This window comes from Apodemus sylvaticus, chromosome 22, assembly GCF_947179515.1.
Source record: "Apodemus sylvaticus chromosome 22, mApoSyl1.1, whole genome shotgun sequence".
NCBI classification, from domain to species: domain Eukaryota; kingdom Metazoa; phylum Chordata; class Mammalia; order Rodentia; family Muridae; genus Apodemus; species Apodemus sylvaticus.
In genome coordinates this window covers 48,260,920-48,281,430 of record NC_067493.1, presented here as the reverse complement: position 1 = coordinate 48,281,430, position 20,511 = coordinate 48,260,920, and the positions used below count along the sequence as shown (strand labels likewise).

General features: G+C 46.4%; 1 pseudogene; it reads left to right on the top strand.

Moving 5' to 3' along the window:
- Positions 1-8,003: 8,003 nt before the first annotated feature.
- Positions 8,004-20,316, top strand: LOC127672980 (inactive 2'-5' oligoadenylate synthetase 1C-like; annotated as a pseudogene).
- Positions 20,317-20,511: the final 195 nt, after the last annotated feature.

The following is a 20,511-nucleotide window of genomic DNA, read 5'->3' as shown; positions in this document are numbered from 1 at the left end:
AAATGCATACACACTGTGAAATCTCTGAATGGTGCTAAATGGCTGAAAAACAAGGTACACAGTTGGCCACCACAGGAGTGTCACACATGACATCATCAGTGCATCAGGCAGACCCCGCCCCAGGAGGGGAGAGGTCCAAGTGCAGGTCCCTCTGTGCCTCTGTGACTGTAACACAGTCCCACTGAGTCCCATTGGCCACATGACAAGGAGACAGGGAAGAAGCTTTGTGGACCTGACAGTGGCTTCAGAGTCACTGGATGAGTGTCCCTGAGGTAGTGGCCTCAGTTCTGAGTCTCCTTTACACTCTCACCATGTGTGTCAGCATGTTATATATGTCAGTGTTTTGTGTGAGTGTGTGTTTGTGTGTACATGTGAGTTTGTGTAATCGTGAGTGCATTGCAGGAGTGTGTATTGTGTGAGTTTCTGTGTGTGTGTGTGTGTGTGTGTGTGTGCACACGCACGCGCGCGGCGCGCGCGCGCGCGCGCGCATGTGTCCGCATGTGTAACAGCACCGAGATGAAGGTCAGAGGACAACTTGGGGGAGGGTTGTTTTTCTCCTTCTACCATATGGGTTTTAGGGATCAAAGCCAGGTCTTCAGTGTGGGCAGTGCCTTTACCCACTGAGCCATCTCGCCAGCCCATGATATCCCTGAATGGTGAGAAAAGAAGAGGGCAGCAGGGCCCCCACAGGAGTGTGGAGACCTTTAGCCAAAGTCCACGTCTCAGTGAGAATATTCTTGAAGTAGATGGAGTGACCTTGCTGTGTGTAAGGGGACAGGATGTTGACAGGGTCTCACCGGCACATCCCAGAAGCTCACCAGGAACCATCCTTGTTCTTACAGTAGGAGCTCGGCAGCTAAGCCTGAGCAGCCATCAGCGCAATGGGTCTGAACCAGCTATGTTTCTTGTTGGGTCGGTCTGGTCCAGGATCACTGGCCTGCAGAGATGCATTCAGAGAGGAAGCTGACCAGCCTGCTAGGGCCCCAGGTACTGCTGCATAGAGGCAGAGGAGAAGCCTTGCAGAGTGTCCCTATCCAAAGTTTGGCCAGAGTTGTTGTCCCACAGCATACCTGGAGGGATCCTTGGGAAAGATCTATGAGGCCTGGGTTCTAATCCTCTACCCTTTAATAGCTCTGTGTCCTGGGGCAGGTCCCTCAGGCTCTCTGATCTGTGAGATGGGAAGAGTTGGACCAGTCAGTCTCATGGGAAAACTGAACACAATGCAGGATGAAGACATGTCACTCCCTAGGGTGACATAGTTCTTTGTTATTTACAGGGAATTGGTCCACCCCAGGCCTCACAGCCCTTATGATGCTGTTACTGTTGGAAAATATCAGTTCCCACTCCATGTCCTCCCCTTCCTTTGCTGATTGGGTCTGGACAGTGTCAGAGCCTTGGTCTCCTCATCTGCAGAAAAGACAGTCTACCCCTGCCTCCCAGGGCTGTAGGACCTCATGTCAATCAGGTGACAGTGCCCAGTGCGGGAGAGGCTGCGTAGACACAGAGCTCCCATCTCCCCCTCTCCACACGAGTGCAGCCTGACAGAAGCAGAGCCATGTGGGGACAGACGGCTGGCTTTTGAGCTCAGGAAATTGGAGGAGATGACATAATGCACTCTCCAGTGAATTTGAAGCTGCTTGTACTTGCTGACCAGTTCCAAGACAATTTGAAAGCCTTCAACTCCTTTGAACCTTGTGACATTACTCCCATGCTCCCAGGCGTAGACTGTGAACAGCTCCAGGGTGCACTGTGGGGGCAGTGGGTCACCCAGCTTCTCCTCACACTGAGAAGAGAAAGGCAACTATAGTGGATCCAATAAGAATGGCCCCCAGAGACTCATGTGTTTGAATGCTTGCCTTATAAGGAATGGCACTATTAGGAGGTGTGGCCTTGCTGGAGGAGGTGTGGCCTTGCTGGAGGGGTGTGGCCTTGCTGGAGGGGTGTGGCCTTGCTGGAGAGGTGTGGCCTTGCTGGAGGAAGTGTGTCACCTTCGGGGTGGGCTTTGAGGTCTCCTATGCTCAAGCTACACCCAGTGTGTGGTGGATGCACAGTCTCCTGCTGCCTGCAGATCAAGATGAACTTTTAGCTCTGTCTCTAACACCAAGTCTGCCTGCATGCTGCCATGTTTCCTTCCGTGAGGATAATAGACTAAAGTTCTAAAAGAGTAAGTCAGCACCAACTATATATTTTCCTTTATAAGATTTCCTTGGTCAGGGTATCTCTTCCCAGCAATGAAATCCTAAAATAGGAAAGCAATCACGTACACACAGGCACACATGTACACACACACACACACACACACCACAGTCCTAAATCAGTGCAGAGAGCAAGCAACAGAAAATGGAGGGAATTCTCACTTCTTCTCTCCCATAGTTATGGCCACAACTCATAGGTGGAGACTCTCTGACAGCAGAGTCTCCTCGGTAGACTCTGACCTTCCCTGAGGGAACTGGGATGCCAGCCTTCTCGAGATTGCAGGGTCCCTGACAACTGGCACCTAATGTAGGCATGGTCCTCAGGGGAGGTAAGAAAGGTTATTTTTAAAAATTGAAACTTTGGCCTCTCACTGCTAAGTGTTCAGAACCTTAAATGAGAAAATGGAATTAATAATTAATATGGGTTTTTATAGAGCTCAAGAAAAGGAAAATAAAATAAGATAAAATCCCTGTCAGGAAATTTAAAGAAAGAGAGAGAGAGAGAGAGAGAGAGAGAGAGAGAGAGAGATTGAGAGAATGAGAGAATATTTTCTGTCCAGCAGATCCAGGCAGGCCTGGGCAGGGCAGGCCCAGTACACCCCAGAGCTGTTTGGCTTCCAGCCACCCATTCTGCTTCTGCTCTCCTAAGCAAGCTCACTGAATCCCAAGTGAATCAGGCCCCAAGCCCTTTTCCCAACAGTCCTGATGCAGAGAGCCTCCTCCCCGCCACCCCCCTGCTCTGAGTTCCAGAGAGCAGCAAGCAGGCTCTACTGCTGCAGCGTGAGCCAGCTCAGCCCAGGCCTTAGAGTTTCCGGATTGCTTGATTTTGGTTTAAACGTGGTTTGTTTTGCCCTCAGAGTGGGAATAACTCAGTATCAAACGTCCCTTCATGGAGAAAACTAAAACAGGCACAGCTTCTGGAAGGGTCACTATCCGGATATACAGTACACAAGCCAAGGCTGTTTCTACCACCTGAGGACTTGGTCATTCCTTAGACGGAGGACTTTCTCCTCTCCTGCTTATCTGATCAATACATGAAGGAAGCTTAACTCTGATGGTGGGTAAACTAGAAGGGCACACCTTCATATTTTGGGTCACGCCATTGCTAGCCTCGTATCTGTTTAGCGCTATAAGCTGCTTTCTGGAACCTCTTGTCGAATTCTCTGGTGGCTGCTGAAGCTGAGCCGGTTGCTAAGGAATTCAGCAGTGCTGCTGCTGAGGCAGTCGTGTGAAACCTGACAGGAAGACCAGTTCCACAATCTCTGAGCAGAAATTTGACACAAGCTTGAATTAAATCTGGGCCAAGGCGATGGACTCGGGCCAGGACCATTCCAGGGTTCCCACGAATGGCTGAGTCACATTTTCCTACCAGGTCCAATCAGGGACAAGTTTGCCTCCTAACGTCCTTCCTGCTTGCGCACCTCCCACCCACCTGTGATCAAGCCCAGCCTGTGCAGTTGAGACCCACAAGCTTGTTTAGGGAAGCAAAAGCAGGTGGCTTACAGGTTGGAGGCAACATTTTGTTTTATGGGTCACTTAGACGCAGTTATTAAAACTTCAACACAGCCAGCTCTCACAGTATCTCATAGAAATAACCCCTTGCTGATAAAGAGCCTGCAGAAATTATTGTTCCATTAAATAGGTAAAATGAAGGTTGACTATTTGTCCACACAGATATGAACTGACAGATCACAATAGCGCGTTACGTGGGATCTATAATAATTCTACCTAAGAAGTCTTAAGATTAAAAAAATGGAACTCCATGGGTATTCCCTAAAGTTCCATGGAAAAGTCCCATAGAGATTGACTTCACCCCTTTCCAGATGGCTCGCCTAAAGAAAAGGAGCATATATTTTATACGCAAGTTCTACAGGATCCACAAAAGTCTTTGTCCCCACCTCAGCTTACAAAGCTTAAAAGTTTAAATTACCTACAGTCAATCAGATTTTATTAGCTTTCTCAAGCACTGAATGTTTTTCCTGACCTTGTGTACAAATTAAATTAGCACATGGACTATAGAGAAATCTCTCTGTTCTACATAAACTTTATTTTTAAAGATTTATTTATTTAATGTATGTGAGTATACTGCAGCTGTCTTCAGACACCCCAGAAGAGGGCATCAGATCCCATTACAGATGGTTGTGAGCCTTCATGTGGTTGCTGGGAATTGAACTCAGGAAGAACAGTCAGTGCTCTTAACGGCTGAGCCATTGCTCCAGCCCTCTATATAAACTTTTTTGTCACAAGATCTGTGAGCTGTTTGGGAATGGTTAAAAAAAAAAATCTGTGACAAAATTTAGCTGTTAAACCTATATATAGATAATTTTAATTTCCTAGTGTACACTACATATATGATTTGACTCTAGTGCATCATGCTACATTGTAAAAGTATCTTTTATTCACCTGATGTAATTGCTGTCTTGAAGGTTTAATGCCTATGTGTGCTGATCTAGGCCAAGTCCTGGAAGCTTCTAACCTCCACGCAATCTTTTCAAGGCCTTGCGTGTTTTTACTATCTGAGACTTGCTGCTGAATAAACTCTCACTTTCTAGCTCTTTCTGAACTCTGGTGGACTGGTCAACTCTGGTGTTCTGCTGCCACACCAACCGCAGCAGATTCTGTGTGACGAAAATGTTCCACAGACTGAGGCGTTTGACTCCGAAGGGGAGGAAGTCTCCTGGGAAGGCTGTGGAACTCTCCAGTTGGAGGATAATTCTGAGCTGTAGTTCTCCAAAGCAGTTTACTCTAAATTTCCTCTTTTCCTCTTTCACTAGGTGATCCTAAGAGCCTGGTCCGATAAGATAATCTATTCTTTGAAGTGGACTCACTGACTGCAAACTTTTTTAAGAACTACAATGCTTTGCCTCATAGTCATTTACATAATTACAACCTTCCAACAACATACAGGTTTATATGGCTGTGCATATGTAGATGAGGGTGACTCTGACACTGGTAAGGAAAACATTGATTAAGTCAGGAAGCTTTTACAAGGCAAAAGCTAAATGTTAGATAAGAATTACTCACAAAAACTCATTAAGACCCAGGGGGTATAAGAAACTTCAAACTCTTTTTAAAGGTTTGCTGTTAACTGCAAGTCACTCTGTATTCTAATCAGAAAGATTGATGCTATCTGTAAACTGATCCTCTAAATCTGTTACATGAGAAACACCGTACCTGATTGATTTCCTTGTGCCAAATGGTTATGATAATTGTGCCTGCCTCACTGGCTACATCTTTTGAAATGGTAATACCAACTCTTCGGTTATAAAAATCCTTACTTTAGATCTCCTAAATACATTCAGATTCAAGCCATCTCTGTGGTTGTTTCTGTTTGTCACCCCCTGAACCTGTTTCTCTCCTGAAATCCAAAGTCCTCCCTCAGATCTGAGTCTTCCTGCTGGGACTGTCCATGGCGTTCTGGCTCAGAGCTCCTATCTAAGCAGACTGACTCAGTCTGGCTTCTCTCAGCTTCCCCTGAATTGTCTGGCTTCAAACTAACTCTGGCAATATTTTCTAATCTTCTGGCTCCTTCTCATTCTCTGGCTTGTTCTGTCTTCATCTGCGTCTAGCTTGTTCTCTCGCTGCAACCTGTCTCTGTACAACTGCCCTCTCTCTGTGCACTGCCCCTCAAGTAGCTTCCCTTCCTCTCCTCTTGAGAGTTGGGCGTATCCTATTCCGTCAAATCTTTCTCTGATTCTTCACTTTGTCTGCCACTCAATTAGACATCACTTTCAAATTTAGGCACTTCCTTCTACAAACTAACCTTACCTTCATTGTTTGGGATTTTGTACTAAGGATGTGTCTGTATTTCAGCCAAAGGGATTATAGGTGTGTGCTAAGGCAAAACCACACCACAACTAGAAACAGATTTTCCCGTGAACAACATAGTCTTGGGGTTCAAAGTGTGATTAAATATCCTACAATACTATATAACATTTTCATTTTTAAACAGCAGCCACATGGTTTGCCTCTGTCTTGGCTGAGGCCTCATCAGAATGAAAAGGACCTTGTGCCTGGCAGCCATCTCTGTTCACGTTAAAGAGTACATAACATGTGATGTCATCACCATCTTCATCAAAGTGACACTTGGTATAAGGCTTCTGGTTATTGGTAAATCTTCTTTTTAGACTATGGATGCAACAACATGTCTACCATGATATTTTGAATTAGGATTGGGTTTTTTTCAGATTAAAAACAAAACAAAACCTTTTTGTTAGTTCTTTGATTTTCGCATGATGTACTCCAACCTTGCTTATCTCTCCGACCCCTCAAACCCGCCCTCCACCCTTGCAACCTTCCCACTAAAATGGGGGAAAAAACCCTCCATCTTGTTGTGGAAGCTTTAGTGTGTCTCGGTGTGTCCCTCAGTAACGTCCATTGCCATGGGACTATTGGGCTCAAGGCCTCTGGTTTCTGCTACTCTATCAATACTGGCCATCGCTGGGTCTTCTCTCAGATATCCTCTTGTTGCCCTGTGTCATGGAGATCCTGTAGTTTTGGGACTATAGGACTGGTCCCCTTCACACACTCCAGCAGATCATTGATGGGGTAGATGTTGTGGTGGGCCAGTTCAGAGCTCTGGATCTGGGCCCAAGAGGTCTGTGTTCTGGTTTGCCTACCTGCTATCCAGCACTGACACCATCTGGGTGAGTTTTCCTGCCCCGCCCCACCATGACTCATCGATTCAGTGTCATGGCCAGAAAGGGACTCTCATACCCTCAGGTATCGGTAAAGTGTTTTAAATGAAGGGTACGTAATGGATGGTCATCAGACTCCCCAGAGAGGGCACAGACGGGGTATGGATGAGCTGGGCATTGTGACACACTACATCCCCAACATTCAAGCTGCTGAGGCAGGAGGATTCCTGTAAGTGGAAGGTCTATAACAGAGGTCCTTCCTCATAAACACCAGCAGCAAGGGTCACTGAGGTAGCTCAGAGAGTGCAGGTGTTTGTTACCAAGTCTGATGGCCTGAGTTTGGTCCCCGGGACCCACGTGGTTGAACGAGTGAGAGCTGACTCCTACAAGTTGTCCTCTCACGTCACAACATGTCACTAATCTTGCTCCTAAGACATGCCTGCAAACCTGGAGTCCTTCTGATTATGGTTAGACATGGTCAAAAGGACTGAGATTTGTGTGGTTTATCTGCTCTTGTGGGCAGCAAAAGCAAGATAACTTTGGTATCTGGAACCTTCCCCCGAATAGCCTTGTGTAATGTTTATGTAAAGTAACTGGAGTGAGCTAGCTGGGTGTCAGTCTTCCCCGAGAGGCTGTACCCCTCTGATCCTTCGGAAAATGAAGGCTTGGTGAGCTTCCCTCTCTACTGCAGCAGCCAAGACCAACATCAATCAATACGTATGGATCAGTGATCTATGACAAACTCAACACAGCTGTGCTGAAACTGGTGCCAGGTATTTTCTGGATTTCTGTCACTTGCTCTTCTCGTTTTATTGGTGTGTGTGTGTGTGTGTGTGTGTGTGTGTCTTTTGCTGTAAAAAGTCTAGGAGACTATAAGACCATTTTCTTTTTTTGTACAAGACTAAGAAGGTAAGAACAATAGAAACCATGCTGATAGTGCCCCATGCCTCCTGGTTCACAGCCTGCTTCAATGAGGGTTTGAGAATCCCAAAAAATACCAGTAGGCAAACAAACCCCAGTGTTTCCGGGAGCCCAGGAGCCAGAGGTGGCAGATGCAGAGTTCTGATATGCACAGCCCCACCCTTCCTGCGAATGAAAAACCTGCTATGGAAATGATGGACAGCTGACTCCAGAGGCAGTGCTGCAGTCAGCAAACACTCCTGGCCATAAGATGGTGATGGATCTCAGCTGCACCTCGGCCTGTGAGCTGGACAAGTTCATAGAGAAGCACCTCCTTCCCTGTACCAGCTTCCAAGCTGAGGCCGGAGCAGACGTGGACTTCATATGTGCTTTCCTGAAGGAGAGATGTTTCCAAGGTGCCACCCACCCTGTGAGAGTCTCCAGGGTTGTGTTGGTGAGTCCCATTATTCTGAGCTGACTGGGATAGGGTGGGAAAGGATTCTCAGAAGCCAGACTGCAGTCCTTAGTGGGGCGTGAGTTATCTACCTGCTCTGTGCCCAGTGTCCTCATGTATACCCCAGCTATGACACAGGGTAGAAACTAGAACAGAAACACTGCCTACTGGATAACTGGACTGATGGACACTCATTACCCACGTTCCCATCTGTCAAATTGGACTTTATGACAAGAGTCCCTACCCCAGTCACTGTGAAGGCTGCAGAAAAGTCATTTTGTAACTCATTTATGTCAGGGCTGCTAGTGTGTTAGTGATTGTGCTCAGCATTTTATTTAGGGAGGATCTCTGCAGTATCACTTGTTACTTTTTTCTCAAAAATGTTTCTTTTTGTGAATTCACTTTCCTTAATTTTAACATTTATGCTGTGACCTTTGAGTATTGTTACAGACTTTCTTCATGCAATTGTGGTGTATATGTGCCAGGTTTCTCTATTCATCTATCACACTCAGTGGTGGACAGCACTGTCCAGCATACGGACATCCCAGCAGGACTCTGTCCCTTGTCATTCTCATCCTTGTCTTTTAGGGTGGCTCCTACGATGAACACGCCACACTCAAGGGCAGGTCAGAGGCCAACATGGTGGTGTTCCTTAACAACCTCACCAGCTTTGAGGAGCAGTTAAAGCGACGGGGAGAGTTCATTGAGGAAATTCGGGAACACCTGTGCCAGTTGCAACAAGAGAAACTATTTAAAGTGAAGTTTGAGGTCCAGAGCTCAGAGCAGCCCAACTCCAGGTCCCTGAGCTTCAAGCTGAGCTACCCCCAGTTCCAGCAGGCGGTGGAATTTGATGTGCAGCCAGCCTATGATGTCCTGTGTAAGTCAGCCAGCAGCAGAGCCTCAGCCTGCTCCTCCCCATGCCTGAAGCCTCTTCTTTCTCCCTCTCCCTCTCCCTCTCCCTCTCTCTGTGTTGGGGCACTGTATACATGAGTGCAGATGTGTGCACGTGCTTGCCCATGTGGATAAGGGCCAGAGGCCAGCCTTGGATGTCGGTTACTTAGGAGCCTATTTTGGTTGAGAGCTTGGCCTGAACTTTGCTGCCCCGCCTTCCTGACTCTTGCAGTGAGGAGCTGGGATCAGGTGTGGTGTGCGCCCTGATGGAGCCGAACCCACAGTCTCTGGCACCTGGAGCCTCAGCATGTTTATTAGGTAGAGCACGGGGTGGTGGGAGGAGTCTCCTAGTCTCCAGCTGTAAACAAAGATACTTAGACATATTCAGGAGTACACTCGGAATCTTCCACTCCCCAGAAGCTAAGTGAATTTCTTTCTTTCTTTCTTTCTTTCTTTCTTTCTTTCTTTCTTTCTTTCTTTCTTTCTTTCTTTCTTTCTTTCTTTCTTTCTTTCTTTCTTTCTTTCTTTCTTTCTTTCTCTCTCTCTCTCTCTCTCTTTCTTTCTTTTTTTCTTTCTTTCTGTCTCTCTCCTCTCTCTCCCCCCCTCTTCCTTCCTTCCTTTCCCCCTCCCCCTCTTTCTTTCTTTCTTTGGAGATTGGTTGACATGAAGCTGACAGATCCACATATCTGGTCAGACAGTGCACCTGAAGGATTCTCCTGTCTCTACCTCTCCAGCACTGGGATTTCAGGTGTGGACCCTCCAGCCCTTGCAAGCCCAGCTTTTCTATATGGGTCCTGGGATTCTGATTTGGGGTCCTTATATTTATGTAAGAAGCCCTTTCTCCACAGAGCCATCTCCCCAGCCCTGGGGAAACCCTACACTTGCATGGTGGACAGCTCTCTTCATGCCTGTGTGCGGGAACTCTGTGACTATAAAGTGGAACTAGAGATATGGCTAAAAATGAACATCTGCTGCATCTTCTATCAAAGAATGAGAAACCTCAGATCTATGCAGAAACTTGTGCATGTGGGTGGGGGATGGGAGCAGGAGGTAGAACTTCCCCGAGGAGCTCTGTGCCCCTCTGGAAAACTGGAAACCCAACACACACACACCCTCCCACATGTGCACACATGTTATATAATTGCACATTAATGTTGCTCTACATTAAGAATCTCTCACATCAGGCCTGACACAACAGGGGATGGGGGAGGTCTCCAAAATTACAAATTTGCCCAACTCTATCCAAAGACAATCAGGAACACCCTTGAAAGCACAGTGGGTGTTTGGGGCACTTCCAGACTACTTGAGACTTTTTTATCCAGGGAAGCACAGCACCCCTGTTGGCCACTGTGTGAACTGCTGCTATTTATTCAGAGACAAGGCCACTTGCCCTTGGCTTAGGAGAGCCATGGAGACAGCCCAGGGTCTCAGGCAGCAGGGACTGAGAGGGGCCAGCCTGGGAGGAGGACCAGGCAACCTGCTGTGGGAAGCTGCATGAGGCTTAGAACCCTGCTCAGTGGAGGGGACTCGGGGTGTGTGTGTGTGTGTGTGTGTGTGACCCAGAAATGAGCTGGGCGGGGCTCCCCTAGAAGCCTGTTTTGCTCGAGGACTTGCCCAGCCTGGGCAACTTTCCAGTGTGTTTATGCTTTGAGTAGAGGAAGGTTACTGATTTGTTTGAGTTAATTGTATATGCAGCCACTTTGATGAAGTTGTTTATCAGCTTTAAGAGTTCTCTGGTTGAGGCTGGAGGGATGGCTCAGCAGTTAAGAGCACTGACTGCTCTTCCAAAGGTCCTGAGTTCAAATCCCAGTAACAACATGGTGGCTCACAACCATCTGTAATGAGATCTGATGGCAGCTACAGTGTACTTAGATATAACAATAAATAAATCTTTAAAAAAAGAGTTCTCTGGTGGAGTTTTTTTGGGTCAATTAAGTATACTAGCTTATCATCTGCAAATAGTGATAGTTTAACTTCTTCCTTCCCAATTTATATGCCTTTGACCTCCTTTTATTGTCTAATTACTCTAGCTAGAACTTCAAGTACTATATTGAATAGATAGAGAGAGAGGGCAGCCTTGTCTAGTCCCTGATTTTAGTGGGATTGCTTCAAGTTTCTCTCCATTTAGTTTGATGTTGGCTACTGGTTTGCTGTATATTGCTTTTAATATGTTTAGGTATGGACCTTGAATTCCCAATCTTTCCAAGACTCTTAACATGAAGAGATGTTGAATTTTGTCCAATGCTTTTTCAGCAACTAATGAAATGATCATGTGTTTTTTTTCTTTGAGTTTGTTTATGCAGTGGATTACATTGATGGATTTCTGCATATTGAACAATCCCTGCATCCCTGGGATGAAGCCTACTTGATCATGGTGAATGATTGTTTTGTGTTCTTTGGTTGATGTGTTCTTGGATTCAGTTGGCAAGAATTTTATTGAGTATTTTTGCATCGATGTTCATAAGGAAAACTGGTCTGAAGTTCTCTTCCTTTGTTGGGTCTTTGTGTGGTTTTGGTATCAGCGTAATTGTGGCTTCATAGAAAGAATTGGGTAGTGTTCCTTCTGTTTCTATTTTGTGGAATAGTTTGAAGGGTATTGGTATTAGGTATTCTTTGAAGGTCTGATAGAATTCTGCACTAAAACCATCTGTTACTGGGCTTTTTTTTTTTTTTTTTTTTTTTTGGTTGGGAGATTTTTGATGACTGCTTCTATTCCTTTAGGGGTTATGGGACTTTTTAGATGGTTTATCTGATCCTGATTTAACTTTGGTATTTGGTATCTGTCTATAAAATTGTCCATTTCATCTAGATATTCCAGTTGTGTTGAGTATAGGCTTTTGTAATAGGATCTGATTTTTTAAAATTTACTCAGTTTCTATTGTTATATCTCCCTTTTAATTTCTGATTTTGTTAATTGGATACTGTCTCTGTGCCCTCTGGTTAGTCTGGCTAAGAGTTTATCTATCTTGTTGATTTTCTCGAAGAACCAGCTCCTGGTTTTGTTTATTCTTCGTATAGTTCTTTTTGTTTCTACTTGTTTGATTTCAGCCCTGAGTTTGATGATTTCCTGCCTTCTACTCCTCTTGGGTGTATTTGCTTCTTTTTGTTCTAGAGATTTCAGGTGTGCTATTAAGCTGTTAGCATATGCTCTCTCCAGTTTCTTTTTGGAGGCACTCAGAGCTGAGTTTTCCTCTTAGCACTGCTTTCATTGTGTCCCATAAGTTTGCATACATTGTACCTTCATTTCTATTAAATTTTAAAAGGTCTTTAATTCCTTTATTTCTTTCCTGACCAAGGTATCATTCAGCTTCCATGTGTATGTGGGCTTTCTGTTGTTTATGTTGCTATTTAAGAACAGTCTTAATCTGTAGTGATCTGATAGGAGGCATGGGATTATTCCAATCTTCTAATATCTGTTGAGGTCTGTTTTGTGACCAATTATATGGTCAGTTTTGGAGAAGGTACCATGAGGTGTTGAGAAGAAGGTATATTCTTTTGATTTAGGAAGAACTATTCTATAGATATCTGTTAAATATATTTGGTCCAGAACTTCTGTTAGTTTCACTGTGTCTCTGTTTAGTTTGTGTTTCCCTGATCTGTCCATTGATGGGAGTGTAGTGTTGAAGTCACCCACAATTATTGCGTGAGGTGCAATGTGTACTTTGAGCTTTAGTAAAATTTCTTTTATGAATGTGGGTGCCCTTGCATTTGGAGCATAGATGTTCAGAACTGAGAGTTCTTCTTGGTAGATTTTTTCCTTTGCTGAGTATGAAGTATCCTTCCTTATCTTTTTTGATGTCTTTAGGTTGAAAGTCACTTTTATCTGATATTAGAATGGCTACTCCAGCTTGTTTCTTGGGACCATTTGCTTGGAATATTGTTTTCCAGCTCTTTACTCTGAGTAGTACTTGTCTTTGACACTGAGGTGTGTTTCCTGTATGCAACAAAATGGTGGGTCCTGTTTATGTATCCTGTCTGTTAGTCTATGTCTTTTTATTGGGGAAATTAAGTCCATTGATGTTAAGAGACATTAAGGAATAGTGATTGTTACTTCCTGTTATTTTTGATGTTATTTTATGTTTCTGTGGTTATCTTCTTTTGGGTTTGTTGAAAGATTACTTTCTTGCTTTTTCTAGGGTGTAGTTTCCTTCCTTGTGTTGGTGTTTTTCCATTTATTATCCTTTGTAGGGCTGGATATGTGGAAAGATATTGTGTAAATTTGGTTTTACCATGGAATATCTTGGTTTCTCCATCTATGGTAATTGAGAATTTTGCTGGGTATAGTAGTCTGGGCTGGCATTTGTGTTCTCTCAGGGTCTGTATGAGATCTGCCCAGGATCTTCTAGCTTTCATAGTCCTTGGCAAGAAGTCTGGTGTAATTCTGATAGATCTGCCTTTATAAGTTACCTGACATTTTCCCCTTACTGCTTTTAATATTCTTTGTTTTGTGCATTTGGTGTTTTAACTATTGTGTGATGGGAGGAATTTCTTTTCTGGTCCAATCTATTTGGAGCTCTATAGGCTTCTTGCATGTTCATAGGCATCTCTTTCTTTAGGTTAGGGAAATTTTCTTCTATAATTTTGTTGAAGATATTTACTGGCCCTTTAAGTTAGGAATCTTCACTCTCTTCTATACCTATTTCTTTTCCTTAGGTTTGGTCTTCTCATTGTGTCCTGGATTTCCTGGATGTTTTAGGTTAGGAGCTTTTGCATTTTGCATTTTCTTTGACTGTTGAGTCAATGTTTTCTATGGTATCTTCAGCTCCTAATATTCTTTCTTCTATCTCTTGTATTCTGTTGGTGATGCTTGTATCTATGACTCCTGATTTCTTTCCAAGGTTTTCTATCTCCATGGTTGTCTCCCTTTGTGAGTTCTTTATTGTTTCTCTTTCCATTTTTAGATCCTGGATAGTTTTGTTCAGTTCCTTCATCTGTTTGACTGTGTTTTCCTGTAATTCTTTAAGGGATTTTTGTGTTTTCTCTTTAAGAACTTCTACCTGTTTACCTGTCTTCTCTTGTATTCCTTTAGGGGAGTTATTTATGTCTTTCTTAAAGGCCTCTATCATCATCATGAGATATGATTTTCAATCACAGTCTTGTTTTTCTGGTGCTTTGGGGTAACCAGGGCTCGCTATGGTGGGAGAACTTGGTTCTGATATTGCCAAGTAGCCTTGGTTTCTGTTTCTTATATTCTTGCCCTTGCCTCTCACCATCTGGATATCTCTGGTGTTAGCTGGTCTTGCTGTCTCAGACTGGCTCGTCCCTCCTGCAAGGCTATGTGTCAGTACTTCAGGGAGACCACTCTCCAGTAGAAATTTGGTTATGGAGAGCTGTGGTACAGGTCAGCTCTGGGGTGCAGACAGAAACCAGAAGCATCTGTATCCAGCTGATCCTTGGTTCCTATGTCCTGATGGCTCTGGGAGGGTCCCTCTTGGGCCAGGAGTTTGAAGAGAAGTGGTGGTCTTACCTGAGCTCACAGGTGTGTAGGCACTCCTGAGAGACCAGCTCTTTCCTGGCAGTATTTGTGTAGCTCTGGGACACAGGGCCAGCTCTGGGGCACAAACAGAAACCAGAAGCCTCCTGTCCCAGGCAGCTCCTCGGTTCCTGTGTCCTGAAGGTTCCAAGCAGGTTCCCCTGAGCAGCAGTGGTGGTCTTACCTGCACTCACAGGCTTGTCTACACTCCTGGGAGGCTCACTCTCTCCAAGTGCTATTTGCGTATGGAGCCCTGTGGCAGAGGATCAGCTCCAGGCACAAACGAAAACCAAAAACCAGAAGGCTCCTGTGTCCTGAGAGTTCTGGGTGGGTTCCTCTGAACAGCAGTGGTAGTCTTAACTGCCAAGATACTTTCTTTATAGATGAACTGAGAAACAACAATTATGCAGAATCCTACTTCTACCAAAAAATCTACGCCCAACTCGTCCATGAGTGCACCACCCTGGAGAAGGAGGGTGAGTTCTCCATCTGCTTCACAGACCTCCATCAAAACTTCCTGAGGTATCGTGCACCCAAGCTGAGGAATCTCATCCGTCTGGTCAAGCACTGGTATCAGCTGGTAAGGCATCTGCACAGACACTGTGGACCCTATGTGTGGAGAATATGGATACAGGTCAGGGTAGAGGTCTAATCTAGCTCACTGTCTATTGACTGGACAGCTTTATCACATGACCAAGAGTGCCTTGGGAAGGAAAGGTCTTACTTGGTTACACATCCCAGTCACAGCGCATCACTGAGGGAAGTTAGGATAGGAACTGAAGCAGAGACCATGGAGGAATCCCACTAACTGGCCTCATCTCTGTGGACAGCCAGGGCTACACAGAGAAACCCTGTTTCAGAACAAAACAAAACAAACAAAGCAAAACAAAAAAGAAAAGCAAGAGTGGCCCCTGCTCGATGATTATTGTGGAAATTCCTGACCAATAAAGTCGTATAAAAACCACACAATCCTGGTATTATAATTATAAGCCATATGTCTAGATTGGGCAGATCTCTCACTATGTTAACTTACACTCCAGATATAAGACCCTTTGCTACTTACAGTTTCTTCAGGTCACGTGCTTCTGATCTGTTGTGGCTTCTCCTCCTCTTCCTCCGTCCTCCCTCCCTCCCTCCCTCCCTCCTCCCTTTCCTGCACATTCTTCCTTTTCTTCTCCTGAGCCCCAGTCTCAAGCCTCCAGTCCCACTACCCAATCACAGGTTCTTTTAAAGACTTGTTAAAATGGGGAGAAAGTTCACCTAACACCCCCTGAGTACATGATGGTCTGTTCATCCGGAGCAACTGCTCTTGAGGAAGCAGTATTAACATCAGAATACAAACCAGCATCAGGCCAGCTGACTACAGATGACCCTAACTTATGTACCATCACGAGTAGCCCACTTTCAAGTTGATGCTCACACACAGGTCCATAACCTTTGCTTTCTTGATTTTCCCTAAGATCTCACGTCAATATCACATCCTAAAACACAATACAGCTTTAAAAAAATCAAATCCCCTTTTTAAATTTCAACACTTTATTTGTTTTTTTTGTTTTTTTGTTTTTTGTTTTTTGTTTTTTTCAAGACAGGGTTTCTCTGTGTAGCCCTGGCTGTCCTGGAACTCACTCTGTAGACCAGGCTGGCCTCGAACTCAGAAATCTGCCTGCCTCTGCCTCCCAGAGTGCTGGGATTACAGGCGTGTGCCACCACCGCCCAGCAAATTTCAACACTTTAAAAGCTATCTCTCTCAAGTGTGAGATCCATAAAATTAAAAACACAAGTTAAATACTTTCTTACCAGGGCACTGTAATCAGATCCAAACACAACCAAACCCAGCAGAGCAAAAGGCTCAGTATCTGACATCTGGGACTCACAGTTGCCTGGGCTTCTCGGGCTCTGCCGTCCACAGCACACACAGCTGCTCTCAGGCTCAGCCCAGCTCTGTTCTCACACTGCTCTGTTCCTGGCAGTTGTCTCCTGCTCAGGGCAAGTCCAGGGTCTCGGGGTCTCCACGGCCATTGAGGCTGCGCTTGCACCAGTGGCTTCTCCTGGCCTCTCTCAGTGCAAGGACACAGCTGCTCACCAAGGCCCCTCCAAACCTTCAGGTTTCTTGGGAGGTTTCTGCCTCCCAAGGACTGGGATTAAAGGTATGTGCCACCACCACTGGCTTCCAGTGCTTGTTCTCAGTGATTTCTTCCAGTCCATTTTCCAGTCAGTTAACTCTCTCTCAGCTGTGTCTAATCCGAGGTTCCATGGCTGCTGCTTCGTTTGCTTATTTCTCTGTCTGCTTCCTTCTCTGCCAAACCCTTCCTGTCGTGTTCTATGGTCTTAATTTTGCTGTCCTTTTCCAGCTGTGACCTCTTTCAATGGGTGGCTTCTCAGTATTTTCTTGACGTTTTAAAATAATGATGGTGAGGTATTTGTGTATGTGTATATCTGTTCTTGAGACCATGTGGATTTGTGTGTGCTTGTATAGGCACATAAGAATGTGGAGGGCAGGTCCTCAGTCACGCCCCACCTTGTGTAATCAGTCAGGGTCTCACACGTGACACTCAGTGTGCTGGATCAGCAGTCCTGGACAGCCCTGCAGCCCCTGCAAGCCCCGTCTCCACCCCTTGAACTACGATCAGGAGTCAGCTTCCTCAAAAGCCCCACACTCCTGCAGATGCTGGGGATCTGACCTGCAGTTCTCACCCCTGCACGGGGAGGGAGGCGCTTTACCCCTGAGCCATCTCCCTGGCCCCTTCCCAGTTACCTCAGAGACCATGGGAAAACTTCCACAGTGAGCACTCCGTATGTCCCGCCCCCACCCTCACTCCCAGCTGTCACTCATGCTGTCTGGATTCCTCCTGTGCCTGCTGGTGCATGCTGTCTTTGTGGACCACACAGGGTCAGTCTCAACCACTTTTTTTTTTTTTTATTAAAGATTTATTTATTGTATTTAAGTGCACTGTAGGTGTCTTCAGGTACACCAGAAGAGGGCATCAGATCTCATTACGGATGATTGTGAGCCACCACGTGGTTGCTGTGATTTGAACTCAGGACCTTTGGAGGAGCAGTCAGTGCTCTTAACCGCTGAGCCATCTCTCCAGCCCTGTCTAGTCAGCATTTACCTATAGCACAGGAAGGGCCATAGACGGAATCTAAGAGACTGGGCATGCCTCTGGAATAAAGAACCTGTAATGACATCATCAGGTGGCAGCTGAACTGAGCCTGTGAGACGTGGCCTCCACACAACAGCCGAGAGCCCCGTTTTTCTCATTACCTTTCTCTTCTCAGTGTGAGGAGAAGCTGGGCGACCCGCTGCCCCCACGGTACGCCCTGGAGCTGCTCACAGTCTACGCCTGGGAATGCGGGAGTAGAGACTGTGAATTCAACACAGCCCAGGGCTTCCGAACTGTCTTGGAACTGGTCACCAAGTACAAGTGGCTTCGAATCTACTGGACAGTGTATTATGACTTCAGAAAGAAGAAGGTCTCTGATTACCTGCACCAACAGCTCAAAAAGGCCAGGTAGTCTGTCCCTGCCGTGCCTCTGCTCCTGGTGGAGTGTGAGGCTATACTTGTGTGGAAAGGGGGAGGTGGGTGCTCCTGTCTATGCAGCATCTCATGTATTTGGGGCTTTCCTGCTGTCACCTGGTTGACAGGATGCCCTATAGCCCTGGGAGGCAGTGGTGGGCTCTCCTGTCTGCAGTGAGGAGACCAAGGCTCTGACATTGTCCAGACCCAGTCATCAAAGGAAGGGGAAGGACATAGAGTGGGAACTGAGATTGTCCAACAGTAACAGCATTATAAGGGCCGTGAGGCGCCAAAGACCTGGGGTGGACCAATTACCTGTAAATAATAGAGTACTATGTCACACTAGGAAGTGATATGTCTTGATCCTGTGTTGTGTTCAATTTTCACACCCTGTCCTTTGAGACAGGCTGGTTCAACAGTCCACATCTCACAAATCAGAGAGCCTGAGGGACCTGCCCCAGGACACACAGCTACTAAAGGGTAGAAGATTCAAACCCAGGCTTTCCAGGTCATGTCCAAAGATCGCTTCAGGCTTGCTGTATGCTGTGGGGCAGGGACTCTGGCCAAACTTTGGATAAGGATGCTCTGCTGGGCTCCTCCACTGGTCCTGTGCAGTTCCTTGTAGCTGTGGCAATAGCCAACTGGTCTGTTCTGTACTTTGAATGTCATCCTGCAGGCCTGTGATCCTGGACCCGGCTGACCCAACAAGGAACGTGGCTGGTACCAACCTGCTGGGCTGGGGGATGTTGGCAAAAGAAGCTGCTATTTGGCTCCAGTCCTCGTGCTTTAGGAACTGTGACACATGCCTCGTGAGCTCCTGGGATGTGCCGGTGAGACCCCGTCATCATCCTGTCCCCTTGCACACAGCTTCGGTCACTCCATCTACTTCGAGATATTCTCACTGAGACATGGTCTCTTTCTAAATGTCTCCACACTCCTGTGGAGACCAGGTACTTGCTTTGTTTTACAGCCATTTTCTCACCCTTCAGAGCTATCATGGGCTGGCAAGATGGCTCGGTGGGTAAACATACAGCCAACACTGAAGACCTGGCTTTGATCCTTAGAATCCATAGGGTAGAAGGAGAAAAACAAATCCTAGAACTTGTCCTCTGACCTTCATCTCTGTGCTGTTATACATGGGGACACACACACACACACACGGGCACACACACACTTGTGCACACACATGCACACACATGTGCACGCATGTGCACACACACTGACATACATGGAGAGAGTGTAAGGAGATTCAGAAATGAGGCCACTGGCTTGGGGACACTCAGCTAGTGATTGGCAGGGCTGGGATCCCACGGACTCTGAAGCCACTGTCAGGTCCATGGAGCAGCCTGTCTTCCCTGTTTCATTGTCCTGTGGCCAATGGGACTCAGCGGCGCTGTGTCACAGCCACAGAGGCACAGAGGGACCTGCACTTGGACCTCTGCCCTCCTGGGGCGGGGTCTGCCTGATGCTAGGGCACTGGTGATGTCACGTGACCTCAGGGTGGGATGAACATGGGTGCAGTGATGTGGGAAAGAAACCTGAGGAGGTCAGGAAGGAAGGGGGGACATGGAGGGAGGCAGCTGAGGGGACAGTGGCCTGCAGTGCTGTCCTGCAGCACAGAGGTGGCTAGGCCATGGCTCCCATTTGGCAGACCTATTAGTGTAGGGCCTGCCTGTGGGGTCTTATGTGCCCTCAGTGGGAGTGGTCATAAAGGTGTCCTGATGGCCATCTTTCCTGCCTCCGTGTGTGCTGCCTCCTTTCTCAGGAGCTCCATGTGTCCAGTCATGGTGCCCACGCCCAGGGCTGATTTACATCCCCCTCCATGTAGGAATGCAGGCTCCTGACATGATTGTGTCTTTTCCATTACAGATGAAGGTCGAGTTTCCACAGGAATGTGTCCTTCTATGAGCACCAAAGCACTTCTATGCTTGAGAGTCAGGAGCATGGGATCCTCTCTGTGCTGCAGGCCCTTGATCCAGAGGTGGAGGAAGCTGTCCAAGGCCCCAATCAGGGAGGGTCCAACCTGTGGTCAGATTCCAGGCTTCTGACCGCTGCCTTCCCACCCTGCATCCTGTCCCATCACAGACAGCCTTCCTCACAGCCTGCTTCATCTGCCTCGTCCTCAGACAGTGTTCTCTGGGAGACAAGAGATTCAGAAGGGGAGACGGGAACTCAGGCTTGATCTCCACCTGTTGGGAGGTTCTGTCCAATGTCTGATGCCCAACAATAAACCACAGCAAGCAATGAATGTGTGTGTGTGTGTGTGTGTTTCATGCTCAACTAGATACATTTATTGAGCGCATCTTACAATCTCCACATGGGTTCAGTTACTGGGCAACCAGCCAATAGGCAGTGCAGAACTATACTGCTACAGTGTTTGATGTCGGGTGGTGTGGGATGCTTCCAGATCTCTTCTTCATGAAACGGAGACGAGAATCCTTGG